Source organism: Amphiprion ocellaris, unplaced genomic scaffold (assembly GCF_022539595.1).
Source record: "Amphiprion ocellaris isolate individual 3 ecotype Okinawa unplaced genomic scaffold, ASM2253959v1 Aocel_unscaffolded192, whole genome shotgun sequence".
In the NCBI taxonomy this organism is placed as follows: domain Eukaryota; kingdom Metazoa; phylum Chordata; class Actinopteri; family Pomacentridae; genus Amphiprion; species Amphiprion ocellaris.
The window spans coordinates 10,234-23,358 of record NW_026559358.1 but is presented as its reverse complement, the minus strand read 5'-3'; the positions used below and the strand labels follow the sequence as shown (position 1 = coordinate 23,358).

The 13,125-nt window shown below is 40.5% G+C and overlaps 1 long non-coding RNA gene across 4 annotated transcripts; it reads right to left on the bottom strand.

Moving 5' to 3' along the window:
• Positions 1 to 1,606: 1,606 nt before the first annotated feature.
• On the bottom strand, positions 1,607 to 12,692 carry LOC129348425 (uncharacterized). Of its 4 annotated transcripts, XR_008600963.1 has the most exons (7): positions 12,583 to 12,689; positions 7,734 to 7,793; positions 7,342 to 7,453; positions 6,104 to 6,194; positions 2,813 to 5,888; positions 2,529 to 2,566; positions 1,608 to 2,159 (listed from the first exon to the last, which is right to left on the bottom strand). It is a non-coding gene; the product is annotated as an uncharacterized LOC129348425 (long non-coding RNA). The 4 variants fall into 4 exon arrangements; XR_008600960.1 differs by having other exon boundaries at positions 1,607 to 2,159; positions 2,529 to 5,888; positions 12,583 to 12,692; XR_008600961.1 differs by having other exon boundaries at positions 1,607 to 2,566; positions 12,583 to 12,688.
• Between the last annotated feature and the right edge of the window lie 433 nt (positions 12,693 to 13,125).

Below are 13,125 nucleotides of genomic sequence, written 5' to 3'. Positions count from 1 at the left end.
TAGCCTAGCTTACCACACAGACTGGAAACAAGTGGAACTGTTAGCTTAGCTTAGCACAAAGACTGAAAATGGTTAGAACTGTTAGCCTAGTTTAGCAAAGACTGGAAACAGGTGGAACTGTTAGCCCAGCTTAGCACAAAGACTGGAAACAGGTGGGAACGGTTAGCGTAGCTTAGCACAAAGACTGGAAACAGGTTAGAACTGTTAGCCTAGTTTAGCAAAGACTGGAAACAGGTGGAACTGTTAGCCCAGCTTAGCACAAAGACTGGAAACAGGTGGGAACGGTTAGCTTAGCTTAGCACAAAGACTGGAAACAGGTTAGAACTGTTAGCCTAGTTTAGCAGAAAGACACAGCAAGTTACAATTGTTAGCCTAGGTTAGCAGGAAGATGAAACAGGTTAGAATTGTTAGCCTAGCTTACCATACAGACTGGAAACAGGTGGGACTGTTAGCCTAGCTTAGCACAAAGACTGGAAACAGGCTAGAACTGTTAGCCTAGTTTAGCAAAGACTGGAATCAGGTGAAACTGTTAGCCCAGCTTAGCACAAAGACTGGAAACAGGTGGGAACGGTTAGCTTAGCTTAGCAGAAAGACTGGAAACAGGTTAGAACTGTTAGCCTAGTTTCGCAAAGACTGGAAATAGGTGGGAACTGTTAGCTTACCTTCACACAAAGGCTGGCAAAAGATTAGAACTGTTAGCCTAGTTTCACAAAGACTGGAAACAGGTGGAACTGTTAGCCTGGCTCAGCACAAAGACTGGAAACAGGTTAGAACTGTTAGCCTAGTTTAGCAAAGACTGGAAACAGTTTAGAACTGTTAGCCCAGTTTAGTAGAAAGACACAGCAAGTTGCAATTGTTAGCCTAGGTTAGCAGGAAGATGAAACAGGTTAGAATTGTTAGCCTAGCTTACCATACAGACTGGAAACAGGTGAGACTGTTAGCCTAGCTTAGCACAAAGACTGGAAACAGGCTAGAACTGTTAGCCTAGTTTCGCAAAGACTGGAAATAGGTGGGAACTGTTAGCTTACCTTCACACAAAGGCTGGCAAAAGATTAGAACTGTTAGCCTAGTTTCACAAAGACTGGAAACAGGTGGAACTGTTAGCCTGGCTTAGCACAAAGACTGGAAACAGGTTAGAACTGTTAGCCTAGTTTAGCAAAGACTGGAAACAGGTGGAACTGTTAGCCGAGCTTAGCACAAAGACTAGAAACAGGTTAGAACTGTTAGTCTAGTTTCGCAAAGACTGGAAACAGGTGGACCTGGTAGCCTAGCTTAGCACAAAGACTGGAAACAGGTTAGACCTGTTAGCCTAGTTTAACAGAGTGGAAACAGGTGGAAGTGTTACCCGAGCTTACCGCACAGACTGGAAACAGGTGGAAGTGTTACCCGAGCTTACCGCACAGACTGGAAACAGGTGGAACTGTTAGCTTAGCTCAGCACAAAGACTGGAAACAGGTTAGGACTGTTAGCCTAGTTTCGCAAAGACTGGAAACAGGTGCGAACTGTTAGCTTACCTTCACACAAAGGCTGGCAACAGGTGAGAACTGTTAGCCTAGGTTAGCAGTAAGAAACAACAGGTTACAACTGTTAGCCTAGGTTAGCAGAAAGACAAAACAGGTTAGAATTGTTAGCCTAGCTTACCACACAGACTGGAAACAAGTGGAACTGTTAGCTTAGCTTAGCACAAAGACTGAAAATGGTTAGAACTGTTAGCCTAGTTTAGCAAAGACTGCAAACAGGTGGAACTGTTAGCCTAGCTTAGCACAAAGACTGGAAACAGGTTAGAACTGTTAGCCTAGTTTAGCAAATACTGGAAACATGTGGAACTGTTAGCCCAGCTTAGCACAAAGACTAGAAACAGGTTAGAACTGTTAGTCTAGTTTCGCAAAGACTGGAAACAGGTGGACCTGGTAGCCTAGCTTAGCACAAAGACTGGAAACAGGTTACACCTGTTAGCCTAGTTTAACAGAGTGGAAACAGGTGGAACTGTTACCCGAGCTTACCGCACAGACTGGAAACAGGTGGAACTGTTAGCTTAGCTCAGCACAAAGACTGGAAACAGGTTAGGACTGTTAGCCTAGTTTCGCAAAGACTGGAAACAGGTGGGAACTGTTAGCTTACCTTCACACAAAGGCTGGCAACAGGTGAGAACTGTTAGCCTAGGTTAGCAGTAAGACACAACAGGTTACAACTGTTAGCCTAGGTTAGCAGAAAGACAAAACAGGTTAGAATTGTTAGCCTAGCTTACCACACAGACTGGAAACAAGTGGAACTGTTGGCTTAGCTTAGCACAAAGACTGAAAATGGTTAGAACTGTTAGCCTAGTTTAGCAAAGACTGCAAACAGGTGGAACAGTTAGCCTAGCTAAGCACAAAGACTGGAAACAGGTTAGAACTGTTAGCCTAGTTTAGCAAAGACTGGAAACAGGTGGGAACTGTTAGCTTAGCTTCGCACAAAGGCTGGAAACAGGTTAGAAATGTTAGCCTAGTTTAGCAAAGACTGGAAATAGGTGGGAACTGTTAGCTTACCTTCGCACAAAGGCTGGCAACAGGTGGGAACTGTTAGCCTAGGTTAGCAGAAAGACACAACAGGTTAGAACTGTTAGCCTAGGTTAGCAGAAAGACAAAACAGGTTAGAACTGTTAGCCTAGCTTAGCATAAAGACTGGAAACAGAGGAAAACAGCTATCCTAGCTTAGCATAAAGACTGGAAAGAGGTTAGAACTGTTAGCCTAGCTTAGCATAAAGACTGGAAAGAGGTTAGAACTGTTAGCCTAGCTTAGCATAAAGACTGGAAACAGAGGACCACGTTACCCATGAGCCTCTGCTCCTGGCTGGCTCAGAGACACGTTACCCATGAGCCTCTGCTCCTGGCTGCCTCAGAACCACGTTACCCATGAGCCTCTGCTATGATAATAATATGAGACAAAAAATGAACAAACTGAATAATAAAATAGCCATTAAAACATGCAAGATGACCCCTAAAGTAACTAAAGTAACAATGTGAGACCAAAAATGAACAAACTGAATCAAAAATAGCCATAAAAACATGCAAAATTACCCCTACAGTCACTAAAGTAATAATATGAGACAAAAAATGAACAAACTGAATCAAAAATATCCATAAAAACATGCAAATTGACCCCAAAAGTCACTAAAGTAACAATACGAGGCACAAAATGAACAAACTGAAGCAAAAATAACCATAAAAACATGCAAAAGGACCCCTAAAGTCACTAAAGTAACAATATGAGACAAAACATGAACAAACTGAAGCAAAAATAGCCATAAAAAGCATTCAAAATGACCCCTAAAGTCACTAAATCTTTACTGTACACATTACTGCCCTCTGGCGGACACAGGCGGTAACGACACTATTATTATTTGAGACAAAGCTAGCGACATTACAGTAGAGCAACACTTCCTGTTTCAACGTAAAACTATCGTAATGCTCTTAGGCTAAAACGTGGTTTTGTGACACTCAGAAGAATTTGCAGTATGAAACAAAATCTATTTAAGGGCCACTAGCTTGTCGACAGTCTCAAATTGTGTTTGTTGTCACTATACGTTCAAAAATGAACACGTTATAGCTAATGTACAAATGCATTCGTGACCGGAAGTGTTAGCCGAGCTGGCGGAAGTGCTAACGAGGGTTTGTTATGACACGGACTAATACCTTAACACACGTAGTTCTAAAATCAATTCTCACCAAGACACAGAGCTCTAGCTCCGTTTCCTGTCCCGGGTCTAATGTTTCAGCCCGATATCGTGATCAGCATCTTTTAAAGAGACGCTGCTGGTAGCGCTGGAGTTAGCTTGTCGCTAGCTTCTGATTAGCTGCTAGCTCGCTAACGCTGCCATCACAGACGCAGCTATCGATTGTCATTAGCTACATTGTGGATTCATTTCCTGTTTGGACGTGACTCAGACTACAACAAAAGTAATCGGAGCAAGTGGAGAAGCTAGCTGTCGTCAAATACGACTTGGTTTACACCGGAGATCCTTCTGAATCGACCAAAATCGCTTAGTAATACGTTTGACATAAAATGTACACTAAAGAAAGATGCTTTTACGTTGAAGATGAACGGGAAGTGCTGCTCACCTGTAATGTCGCCAGCTATACAGTTAGTAATAATGTCGTGTCGTTACCGCCTGTGTCCACAAGAGGTCAGTAGCGCCCCCTCCTGTGACATGATCTTACATGAGAGAGATTAGATGACAGCAGAGACTCAAGACACAAATCTCTGTCCCTGCAACCGATCAATAATCAATAACAACACTGATACATTATCAACCAATCATATTTTGGTCGTTTTGTACATGTTTCTGGTAGTTTTATCTCATATTTTGGTCATATTCACAGGACTCACCTGTTTTGAGAAAATCATTTTCTGCACTTTTACAATTACATGTATTCCACAAGCCACTTTATGCTGATGTCACTTATAGTGTAGTAATACGGTATTTATTCATTTTTCATTCTTGTATATATATATATCATTGTTATTATAATTATTATCTTTACTGTAGTAAACTGTAGTTAGTGCTGCTCTGAAAGATTTTTGCTGCTCTAACACTGGAAATTTCCCCTGACCTGGGGAGTAATAAAGGACCGTTGTATATCTATGTGCAAGAACTGATACCTCATCTTCCTGTATATAGTCTTCTACATGGTATTTAAAAAAATCTGCGCATATATCCCTCCGGGCTGGAAACTGATTATAGTTTACTGCTATGGTGTATGGCTCTGGCATTAAATATACTACATATATAGCTGGTGGTAAATTCAAAAATATGTAGACGAGCAAATCAAGTATAGTGAGGGTGATGCAGAGTAGATTGATGGAAATGGGCAGCTGGAAGCAGTGGGCTGGAGGAAGGTCAGCAGCAGCAGCATCCCACAGATGGAGATTAGGCCAGTTGGTGGGAGAACCACCACAGATCTGAAGCATCCAGCTCTGGGATCAGGGACACTCGGCGAAAGGACACAGGGAGAAACAGAGTGAGTGTAATGCAATAATGGTATATATATTTATGGTATACCATTGTATATAATGCTAGATAGAGAAGGGCTCAGTGCATCCAGAGAGGTCCTCCAGCAGCCTAGGCCTATAGCAGCAGAACTAAGGGACGTCCAAGAGGAAGACTCCAGCTGACCCCCTCAGGGTCCCCCAGTCAGTCCTAACGATAAGATTTGTCAAAAAGGAAGGTTTTAAGCCTGGTCTTAAAATTAGAGAGGGTGTCCGCCTCCGGAACCCAAACTGGGAGCTGGTTCCACAGGAGAGGAGCTGATAACTGAAGGCTCTGCCTCCCATTCTACTTTTAGAGAGAAGTTACAGGTCACTTCTCCAAGTAAGCCTGCAGTCTGAGAGCGAAGAGTTCTGCTAGGATAATATGGTACTATCAGGTCTTTAAGATATGATGGAGATTGGTTGTTAAGAGCTTTATATGTCAGAAGAAGGATTTTGAATTCTATTCTACATTTCACAGGAAGCCAATGAAGAGAAACCAGCATAGGAGAAATATGATCTCTCTTGCTAACTATCGTCAGTACTCTGGCTGCAGCCCTACACTGCACGACACCAACACTGATTTAGCAAGTCTGAGTTCTGAACCGTGGCTTTGGTACCAATAAGCTGGTTTTGTGTAATAGCCTAAAACTGCCTCAGATTGTTGACTGTGGTCATAATGACTTATTTACTGAGCATTGAGAAACCTACTTCTTGGAAAAAAAGAAAAGCATATGAATAACATAAAATGATATGATATAGAATAATAATTATAAATACGGTGATGTTACTTTGAACAGGTGAATGATCAGGGAGCCTCTGTCACTCAGGTTGTCTACAATCTGGAAGTTACTGATGTAACGATGCACTGAATTGGACAGCTGGACACACACATAAACAGAGTCAGCTGTTAGCTAGTTAGCAACGCCGCCGTCCTAAACATGCGATCATTCATGTCTCATCCATTAGAAGGTCATTATCATGACGTAGTAAACTTTTTACAAACTTTGATATAAAATACTACATTCATTTTAAAGACACTTAAATACACCATTGACACAAGCTTTCAGATGTTTCTGCACTAGAAGGTGATTACCATCTCCAGGTCAGAGTTTTCTGGGGTGAATCCAGTTGGTAGACTGATATCAAGAACCACCATCCTGACGTCTCTGGGTCCTAGAGCCCTGCTGTGAATGAGAAAAAGAACAGCACTGACAAAGGGCACGATGACTATACGACTATAATCAGCTGCTGTCACATTGTTCATGTAAAGGCATAACGTACAATCAGTCACTGATCAGATTAAGTCTTTGAGCATGTGAGCAGCAGCATTTTAAAATGAGTCTGAAAGAAAAACCAGAGGAATCAGTCTTTACTGAGGCACACCAAGAATCCATGAAGAACTACCTGCAGCAGCAGACTAACAGATGTACCTGCATCTGCAGACCAACAGATGTTCTTCCACAGAGCTCTGACATCGTTTGTACTTCAAATACTATATTTATTGTATTATGAACTCTTATCATGCTCTATTTTTATTGCAAATAACACCAATTTGCACTTTATTGTAAATATTAACAGTTTTTTAAGCTCACCTCTGTAAATACCAGCATTTTAGGCAGATTTGGGATGTCTGTTGCATGCTCATTTGCACAGTGGCCCTCTATCTTCTATGTAACACGTGAGCTCATGCATACCTTGAATCTCCCTAAGGGAATGAATAAAGTACCTATCAGATAATGTACAGAGTGTCAGTCCACAGAGGAACTGGCATAAGATATTTTGAACTACCCAAAGCTGTGAAACTGTGCCCTGCAATTTGTAATAAGGTAGTCGATATTGCTGCCGATCTAGCGTTTTGCACAGTCGTGTACACGTATAACAACAACAACTACTTGATCTTGTCTGACTTTTCTACATCTGCTGGAGGCTTTTCTGGTCCGGGACAGTAGCAAAGCATTAATTAATGTACAGCTGTATATATTATATGGTGGGCTAGAGCGTATGTAATAGTGTATTTGATGTAATTATGCTCCAATGTGTTATTTTGATCTTAACAATAATGTATTCATTTGATCTTAACAAAAATAATACGAACAAAAAGTCCCTGAAGATGAGCACACACAGTCCTTGCATTGTGATGTATGCAAAACGTATGTATTTTAAGAGATTGTACGCGAGTGTTTTATAAATTCAATTTACTAAATTTACTCAGGTCAGCAGTCAGAATGCTTTGTTGTTTTTTTTTTTTGTTAAAGTGCATTTGCTTTAATTTGTCACCCGTCTGAAGGACGTCGTGTAAAATATGTGATATAGTGTGAGAATTTGATCTACCTCTGGATCCTTCAAAAGTGACGTTGAGATCAAAGTGCTTGCAGGGCATTTTCTCTTCCACCTCATGCAGCTGATTGTAATAGGTCACAACCCGTGGTCGTCTTTCCCTGTGCTGGAAAGAAAACCACGTGTAAGAGGCACAGAGGAGAAAACAACAAACAAACATAAGAGGAAAAGCAGACAGTAGCGTATAAGTATTGCACTCATAAACAAAGCCCTTAGCGGCAAGGTCTTTGTGATATTTCTGAAATACATTTAGAATGGATTGTTGCGGTTTCAGCACGCCATGAAAGTGAGACTCGAATGAGGTCAGTCTTGGTTAGTAACCCCATACTCCATTCATGTCATTCTACAACATTCTACAAGTCCATTCTTATGTATCGTGATAATACCTCTAGTATTCCTTGTCCATTTCCTCGAGCCTCTACTTCCAAATCAAGATTAGCAGGCAACTGCGAACAGAGAAGAAGATTGTTTGTGAAATGCTGTGCATTATTATGTAATTAAATTGGAGATATTAATTGATAAAGGAGGTATATTTTCTGCTCTATGTTTCACTGATAATGTTTGCATTGCTAGTTCTCAAATGGTTGTTGTAGGAGTTTCTTTTTTTTTTTTTTGGTTTGTTTGTGTTTGTTGTAGGAGTTTCAGGCACCCCATAAGTAAATTAATTTTTGATCAAGTTTATGTTTCAAAAGCAGGATTAGATGTGGAACATTGTATGTGATTCTTGTAGGAACACTTTTGAGTGTGATGGGAAGAGGCCTTGTTTGTCAATTAAATAGTGGTATTAATTGTACTGCAGATTAGTTGTTTGTAGAAAAGAACAAAATTAGTTTAGTGTTTGAAATTAGGTAATGATGTTAAATGGTTAGATTGTGGAAAGTTTTAATATGAAAGACAGTTTTAGTGGTAATGACATAAAAGTATAGGAAAATCTTTTTGAGTTTGTTGTGTGGTATGAAGTCTGTGTTGCAGTGGTGTTGTTTTTCATAGTCCATGTTTAGAGTATGAAATTGTAAGTGTGCCAGTTACACTTTTATTTATGCCAAAAATGATAAAGTTATGTGAAGGGATTTTATTGGGTTATGGTAGAGATTGTGTGCATGTTATCAGAGGGATGCAATTGTGTGCAAATAGAACATATTCATACAAATGGTTTACAGGTATTATATGTTTGTGACATTTACATTGTGCTTATGAATTTTGTTTGGATGTTAGTTAGCGGTTGTTGTTTCTAATAAATTGTTTGTGGCAATCATGAATAATATGATAGTAAGTGTGGTTGGGTAGTAGATAAAGTTGTTATTCAGATTTGTAGGATTGCTGTCACATGAATTTGGTAGGAAATGTTTGGTGCAGTACATTTTTGTTTCTATGTGTATAAATGATTGTGTTAACCATCTGTTGTGTGGTTTAAATTGTTTTTATTGAATGTAAGTAATGGTATTTTGATTTACAGAAGGAGACCTGATCAGTATTGTTAAAGATTTCTCACATTTAGTTTACCATAGAGTTTCATTGAAGAATTTGTCGGTCTGAGTTGAGTTGAGTTGAGTTGAGTTGAGTTGAGTTGAGTTGAGTTGAGTTGAGTTGAGTTGAGTTGAGTTGAGTTGAGTTGAGTTGAGTTGAGTTGAGTTGAGTTGAGTTGAGTTGAGTTGAGTTGAGTTGAGTTGAGTTGAGTTGAGTTGAGTTGAGTTGAGTTGAGTTGAGTTGAGTTGAGTTGAGTTGAGTTGAGTTGAGTTGAGTTGAGTTGAGTTGAGTTGAGTTGAGTTGAGTTGAGTTGAGTTGAGTTGAGTTGAGTTGAGTTGAGTTGAGTTGAGTTGAGTTGAGTTGAGTTGAGTTGAGTTGAGTTGAGTTGAGTTGAGTTGAGTTGAGTTGAGTTGAGTTGAGTTGAGTTGAGTTGAGTTGAGTTGAGTTGAGTTGAGTTGAGTTGAGTTGAGTTGAGTTGAGTTGAGTTGAGTTGAGTTGAGTTGAGTTGAGTTGAGTTGAGTTGAGTTTGAGTTGAGTTGAGTTGAGTTGAGTTGAGTTGAGTTGAGTTGAGTTGAGTTGAGTTGAGTTGAGTTGAGTTGAGTTGAGTTGAGTTGAGTTGAGTTGAGTTGAGTGAGTTGAGTTGAGTTGAGTTGAGTTGAGTTGAGTTGAGTTGAGTTGAGTTGAGTTGAGTTGAGTTGAGTTGAGTTGAGTTGAGTTGAGTTGAGTTGAGTTGAGTTGAGTTGAGTTGAGTTGAGTTGAGTTGAGTTGAGTTGAGTTGAGTTGAGTTGAGTTGAGTTGAGTTGAGTTGAGTTGAGTTGAGTTGAGTTGAGTTGAGTTGAGTTGAGTTGAGTTGAGTTGAGTTGAGTTGAGTTGAGTTGAGTTGAGTTGAGTTGAGTTGAGTTGAGTTGAGTTGAGTTGAGTTGAGTTGAGTTGAGTTGAGTTGAGTTGAGTTGAGTTGAGTTGAGTTGAGTTGAGTTGAGTTGAGTTGAGTTGAGTTGAGTTGAGTTGAGTTGAGTTGAGTTGAGTTGAGTTGAGTTGAGTTGAGTTGAGTTGAGTTGAGTTGAGTTGAGTTGAGTTGAGTTGAGTTGAGTTGAGTTGAGTTGAGTTGAGTTGAGTTGAGTTGAGTTGAGTTGAGTTGAGTTGAGTTGAGTTGAGTTGAGTTGAGTTGAGTTGAGTTGAGTTGAGTTGAGTTGAGTTGAGTTGAGTTGAGTTGAGTTGAGTTGAGTTGAGTTGAGTTGAGTTGAGTTGAGTTGAGTTGAGTTGAGTTGAGTTGAGTTGAGTTGAGTTGAGTTGAGTTGAGTTGAGTTGAGTTGAGTTGAGTTGAGTTGAGTTGAGTTGAGTTGAGTTGAGTTGAGTTGAGTTGAGTTGAGTTGAGTTGAGTTGAGTTGAGTTGAGTTGAGTTGAGTTGAGTTGAGTTGAGTTGAGTTGAGTTGAGTTGAGTTGAGTTGAGTTGAGTTGAGTTGAGTTGAGTTGAGTTGAGTTGAGTTGAGTTGAGTTGAGTTGAGTTGAGTTGAGTTGAGTTGAGTTGAGTTGAGTTGAGTTGAGTTGAGTTGAGTTGAGTTGAGTTGAGTTGAGTTGAGTTGAGTTGAGTTGAGTTGAGTTGAGTTGAGTTGAGTTGAGTTGAGTTGAGTTGAGTTGAGTTGAGTTGAGTTGAGTTGAGTTGAGTTGAGTTGAGTTGAGTTGAGTTGAGTTGAGTTGAGTTGAGTTGAGTTGAGTTGAGTTGAGTTGAGTTGAGTTGAGTTGAGTTGAGTTGAGTTGAGTTGAGTTGAGTTGAGTTGAGTTGAGTTGAGTTGAGTTGAGTTGAGTTGAGTTGAGTTGAGTTGAGTTGAGTTGAGTTGAGTTGAGTTGAGTTGAGTTGAGTTGAGTTGAGTTGAGTTGAGTTGAGTTGAGTTGAGTTGAGTTGAGTTGAGTTGAGTTGAGTTGAGTTGAGTTGAGTTGAGTTGAGTTGAGTTGAGTTGAGTTGAGTTGAGTTGAGTTGAGTTGAGTTGAGTTGAGTTGAGTTGAGTTGAGTTGAGTTGAGTTGAGTTGAGTTGAGTTGAGTTGAGTTGAGTGTGAGTTTTGTTTGAGTTGAGTTAGTTGAGTTGAGTTGAGTTGAGTTGAGTGAGTTGAGTTGAGTTGAGTTGAGTTGAGTTGAGTAGTTGAGTGTGTTTGAGTTGAGTTGAGTTGGAGTTGAGTTGAGTTGAGTTGAGTTGAGTTTGAGTTGAGTTGAGTTGAGTTGAGTTGAGTTGAGTTGAGTTTGAGTTGAGTTGAGTTGAGTTGAGTTGAGTTGAGTTGAGTTGAGTTGAGTTAGTTGAGTTGAGTTGAGTTGAGTTGAGTTGAGTTTGAGTTGAGTTTGAGTTGAGTTGAGTTGAGTGAGTTGAGTTGAGTTGAGTTGAGTTGAGTGAGTTGAGGTTGATTGAGTTGAGTTGAGTTGAGTTGAGTTGAGTTGAGTTGAGTTGAGTTGAGGTTGAGTTGAGTTGAGTGCTTGAGTTGAGGCTCCGCAGGGTGACGCAGCGCTCCGCAGGGTGACGCAGCGCTCCGCAGGGTGACGCAGCGCTCCGCAGCACTTCTTCCTGCAACAATAACAGAGCAACAACTTGCAGCAACTGACATTCTTCCTGCAACAAGAACAGAGAACCAAGTTGCAGCACCCAACATTCTTCCTGCGACAATAACAGAGAATCAAGTTGCAGCGACTGAGGTTCTTCCTGCAACAATAACAGAGCATCAAGTTGCAGCAACTGAGGTTCTTCCTGCAACAATAACAGAGCAACAACTTGCAGCAACTGACATTCTTCCTGCAACAACAGAGAACCAAGTTGCAGCGACTGACATTCTTCCTGCAACAATAACAGAGAACCAAGTTGCAGCGCCCAACGTTCTTCCTGCAACAATAACAGAGAATCAAGTTGCAGCGACTGAGGTTCTTCCTGCAACAATAACAGAGCATCAAGTTGCAGCGACAGAGGTTCTTCCTGTGACAATGGTTTACAATCCAAACAATTTTTTTCAATAAAGGTTTTTGTTTTTATTGACAACAAACTTGTACAAAACATAAAAAACAATCAATTCTTGCAATTTCTCACAATAATCTATAAATACAAAAGGCAATCAATGCAGTCAAATGGAGTCGAGTGGAAAGGAGTCAAGTGGAATGGAGTGGATTGGAGTCGAGTGGAATGGAGTCGAGTGGAGTGGAATGGAGTCGAGTGGAATGGAGTCGAGTGGAATGGAGTCGAGTGGAATGGAATGGAGTTGAGTCGAGTCGAGTGGAATGGAGTCGAGTCGTGTCGAGTGGAGTCGAGTCGAGTCAAGTGGAGTGGAATGGAGTCAAGTGGAGTGGAATGGAGTAAAGTGGAATGGAGTCGAGTCGAATGGAGTCGAGTCGATTGGAATGGAGTCGAGTCGAGTGGATGGAGTCAAGTGGAGTGGAATGAGTCAAGTGGAGTGGAACGGAGTCAAGTGGAATGGAGTCGAGTGGAATGGAGTCGAGTCGAGTCGAGTGGAATGGAGTCGAGTGGAGTCGAGTGGAATGGTGTCGAAACCAGACTGTGGCAACAATGACAAAACTCCTTGTGCAACATCCTCCAGAAAGGTCCGTGTTCACCTTTGAAACATTTATCAGCAGGTCAGTTAAAAATCCAGCCAGTCATGCTTAAGCAGGTGGTGTATTTTACCCAGACTACACTTTTATCAATGTTTATTTTTCCCATCTTGATAGAATCTAAAAGCACAGACGTTGGCACAAATGATGGTCTAGACTAAACAGTGTGTACTTTCATTTCTTACCCATTTTCAATTTGTCTTTGAAGGTTGTTAGGTCTTCATGGCAGAATGATTTCAATCTTCATGGAAGCTGAAGGTTTCTGCTTGAATATTTCTGATCTTCATTAGGTGTATCTGTTACCCAGTAATGCTTTGTAGCAGATGGTCTGGGGGAGAAAAATATCACAAAAAATGTGTTAAAGTATAGAAAGCTGAAAGCCACACACTAGTGCATATATATGAAGCATTGCATTTTATCCATGTGGAAATTCACCTGTGTGGGTTTTAAACATTTATGAGGATTTATACATTCACTTCAACTGGATATTTCATTTCTTTGTGTTTTCATGCAATGTCAGTGTATGCAACATGTCAGCAGCTCAACCTTTGACCATGATATAAACTAATGTGAGGACAGAGTCTACACAAAATAGATGCGACATTTTTAATCACCTCAGCTGTTGTGTCATGCAACATTGCAGGCATCTTGTAAGTATACCTCAAGAATGAAAGTGCCTTCATGCTTTATCTTGTTTTTAGAAGAAAGTGCATCAATAAATAACTGGT